Consider the following 4,251-nt stretch of genomic DNA (forward strand, 5'->3'; position numbering starts at 1 on the left):
ATTTTCTCTTTTGCCAAATCTACAGAAGCAAAGAAATCATTATATTGAAAAAAATCAAAAAGAGCTCTGGCTGGCCAGATGAATTCTGGGTAAGACAGAAATGACAAGTAAAACCTTTGTGCACATGACTAGCATATGAAATGGCAGAGGGAATAGGGAAAAGGTTCCAGAAGAAACGTGTCTGAGAGCACTGGGAAATTTGCAACTGTTACAGTCCCCTTTTTTATTTATTTTTCTTTCTTTTTTTCTGCCAGTTCCTTCTGAGGTTCAACAGAACACCAGCAAAGCTGGTTCCTACATCCCTCTCCCCACAGCAGCCAGCCAGGGGATCAGTGTGGTATGAGGAGTAACACATCAGCCTAACCTGGCCTCCAGGACATGACAGGAGACCTTAGAGTGCTAACAAGTCATGAAAACTCAGTTCTGTACCCCTCTGAACCAGAAAACATATTTCAGAAAAAATATAATCTCCAATATATTCTCTGTAGGCAAAGACAGTTTAATTTTACTTTGATTTTGAGGTGTAGACCCAAACATCCCTCAGAGTTTGTTCTGTGTTATTCACTAGATTTCTAAAACACGTGCCATGTTTGTAGACAGTTTGGAAGTCAAACAATTTGCTGAAAATTCTACAAGATTTTCTTTCCATTTTTAATAATGAAAACATGGCACCTAGGTGAGAAAAAATAGTATGCATAGTATCTTATATAGTACTCTGATTCAAAGCTCAACTGTCTCCAGCAGCAGCAACTGATTAGAACCACAGGCTGCTGCATTCTTTCCCGTTACAATGCATGTTCAACAGTCACAAGGACTCAGGTTTCCCTCAGGACAAGCTTCGCTCTGAATGGTCTTTTATATGATTTCTCTAAGTGTCAACAACATAAAAACAATGAACCTCCCAGGCTCAAAAGATATTTTAAACAATGTATCTTTTAATGTGGGAGAAATCAATCTGTTTAAAGAAACCCAATACTAAACCATCCTATTTTGGGATTATTGATTCCAACACACACATATTCTATTTCCACTGAAAACAAATAATCCCATGATATAAAAATAGGCAACTAAATGAAATGCAGACTTTTATAGTGTGGGAAATGCTTGTTGAACTAGCATTCTGGTTTTGATTGCTGTTCAGATGTTTTAGGAGAAACTGATTCAAAGCAACGTTCTTCAGAATAAAACTAAAGTATATGTAGACAGACCTACTGCAAATGTAGCAAGTTAAGGGAAACTGATCTCCAGAGACCTAGCTCCAGTTCAAAATTCAACAGACTATTTAAACACATATATAGCAAGAATATGTCCTAACACAGTTATAGTTAAGATCACCCTTAAAAACTCTGAGTGTAAAACAGGAAAAGAACACTTGCAATAGTCCCTTAAATTGGGAAAAGCACAAAAAAACCAGAGCACAACAACATACCTTGTCACCAAATTGTCATGTAGAGTCCCTGTGGGGAGCTGACGACACGTAACACTTCATGAGCTTGCAATATCAGGTGTGCAACACAAGTTTCACATAAAATTCAATATGAACACCTCCAAACAGGATTTTGAAGCTAAACATTCCACATCTAGTAACTTTTTAGGGTAAGAATCAAAGGCAGTTTCGTGAATAGCCCTTGATATTATTCCATAATCATTATGGACTGCAACTTACTTTAAGAACACTGAGATGACAAAACTCAATCTACTTAATACATGCCTCAAACAAGACAGCGGGGTTATGGTTAACACCATGCTGACACCCAATGGCAGCTTGGTATGCTGCCCTCAGCTTTTTCTGCTTGAGAAATCCCATATTGATACAGAACATCCAGTAAATAGATATACTGCTGACTGCAGACTATTTCCCTTCTTGAGATAACAGAAAGGTGCAGGTACTGCCTGCATAAAATGTAGAACAGGCGATTCCAAGGCTGATACACTTCACAGAAATGCTCTTTCTCATTAACTCCCTACCAGACACATCGAGAAAAGATTAAATAAATGCAGACTTTACTACAGAGTAATGTTGAGGAGCACAGAATCATAGAATAGTTTAGTTGAGAGAGACCTTAAAGATCACCTAGTTTCAATTTTCAATGCAATTATTGTTGGCAGGAACTTCCATATTTGAAATCAAACTGACTTATGTGAATGATAAAGGTAAAATCCAATGAATTTTTTCTCTTCATAAGGCTGAGAGATCAGTAAATTGATTTTCAAGACCACTGTTGTCTTCTAGCCTGACAAAAGTAGAATTCTTTAATATATTTATTGAACCAAAAACTAGAATCAGAAGACATTCAAGTATTAATATTTAGTAAAGGTTACATTTTTCATTTTTTCTCCTTTCATACCGAGTCTTTCAGCTTTTTATGAACCTTCATAGACTGCACACTGCACCTGAATTAAATAACTCAGATCCCTTGAGGCATCTCACAGGTGTGTGGTAAAGAACTTCTGAGTTACTACAGCTCTTTGTTGCTAATCCAGATGCTTTTCTTGACTTCGGTATTTAAGGAAAAACTAAACTGGTATGAAATAACGTGAGAGCAACACGGTTCACACAGCTGAAAGAGGTTAGGTAATTAACTTTCCAGGAATCACCTGCGCCAAGCACACAACAGCGGTAGATGGCAGCAGCAACCTGCGCACAGAAGCCATCGCTGCCCTCCACTACCTCGGGGTTTTTCCACCTACTGGCAAATACCCAAAGACGGTAACATAAATGGAATGAGGAACCGTGGTTCATCCACTGTATCTACTCAGCAGATACAAAAAGACATAGCCTACAAAGTTGTTTAGGTTAAATTTGCAAGAGTGTAAGTAAACTCACAGGGAATTACAAACAACAGCACAAAACACACAGAGGAATTACATCACTACAGCAGGTGTCAGCACTCAGAAATGCACCACCAGCAGCTGTCCACAAGCAGGTATGTAAAGATAAAGGACAGAAGGGCATTTTAAAAGGTCGTATGCACATGGGGATCTTGAGACAGATTTTCTCTTCAGTCTCATATTTGGCTAATCTGGATCAGTTTGAAATCAACTAGAAGTGTGGTAGGAGTTCATGCCAGCAATACAGACTGTTTATTAGGCATCTTACTCTCCCTGGGAGAAGGTGGTGTAGTTTCACTGATGCTGTTCCTGTTGGAGACTTCAGGCCTGCATGTGAGCATTCAGCACTCCAGTCATGCACACTCATGCTGCCCAACCAAAAACTTTGCTCCCCTGGAAAGCAAAATTCGAGCAACCTCCAAAGAGATCTAACCACAGAAAGATATCAACACTTTGATTAGACACTCTGTGTGTTCTGGTAGTCTGTTTTCATTCATAGGTTGCAATGCATTTTACGGAGAAGCTAGCAATTAAATGTTATCAGTGTAGCAAAGCAATGCAAGAGTTTGCACGTGCCTCTTGCTGTCCACTAATTACCAACATCCCTCACACAAATAAAGGTTAAAGAATAGAGACGAGTTATCTAGAACCCTCTGAATGAAACCTAATTTGGAACTCAGCCTGGGGACTTTATCCAATCTGACAATCTTTACGACACCTGGTATGAAACGTGTTTCTACACACACCTTGCTCCTGGGGCAGAAGCCTGGTAGAAAAGCAGCAGCTATCACAACTTCGGCATCTTCAAAGAGGGATGAAAGCTCCAAGCTCTCCATTGGTGTCCTGCAATAAGTCATGAGGAAAAGCTGTAGTAGCTGTAGTGTAGGATTGTTTTAATTGGCCTCCCATTTGGGGCAATTCAGTGTGCTCACAGCAACGTGGCGTGCCTTAGCATCTTAGTCCTCAAACGGAGTGGTTAAAAGGTCACTCTTATCCGCTTCAAAGATGCTTCTTACTCATTCTTTTTATGTGAGGGACACATCTCACCCATTAAAAACCACCTGTAGATTAAACGAGCTCGGCCCCTCCCTGTGCTGCCCAGGCGAGGGGCTGGCGGGGACCTGCTCACCTCAGGCACGCGGCTCCGCGAGCCCACTCCTCCGTCGTCTTCACCTTCCTCACGCTCCTGTTCCCACTCCTCTCCTCCCGCCCTGCTCCCAGCACGGTTCCGACGGTCCGACACGCGTGTTTCTCACGGCCGTTCGCCGTCCCTCGCCGCCGGTTCCCTGAGGGGCGGCTGGCGCGCGCCATGGCCTCAGCCCGCCTCGGCCCGTGAGGCGGCGGCGCGAGGCGCGGCGCGTGCGGGCGGCCACACCCTCGCCTCACGGGGCGGCGCTGGGGCGGCGGCGGGCGGGGACG

Source organism: Colius striatus, chromosome 19 (genome assembly GCF_028858725.1).
Source record: "Colius striatus isolate bColStr4 chromosome 19, bColStr4.1.hap1, whole genome shotgun sequence".
NCBI lineage: Eukaryota > Metazoa > Chordata > Aves > Coliiformes > Coliidae > Colius > Colius striatus.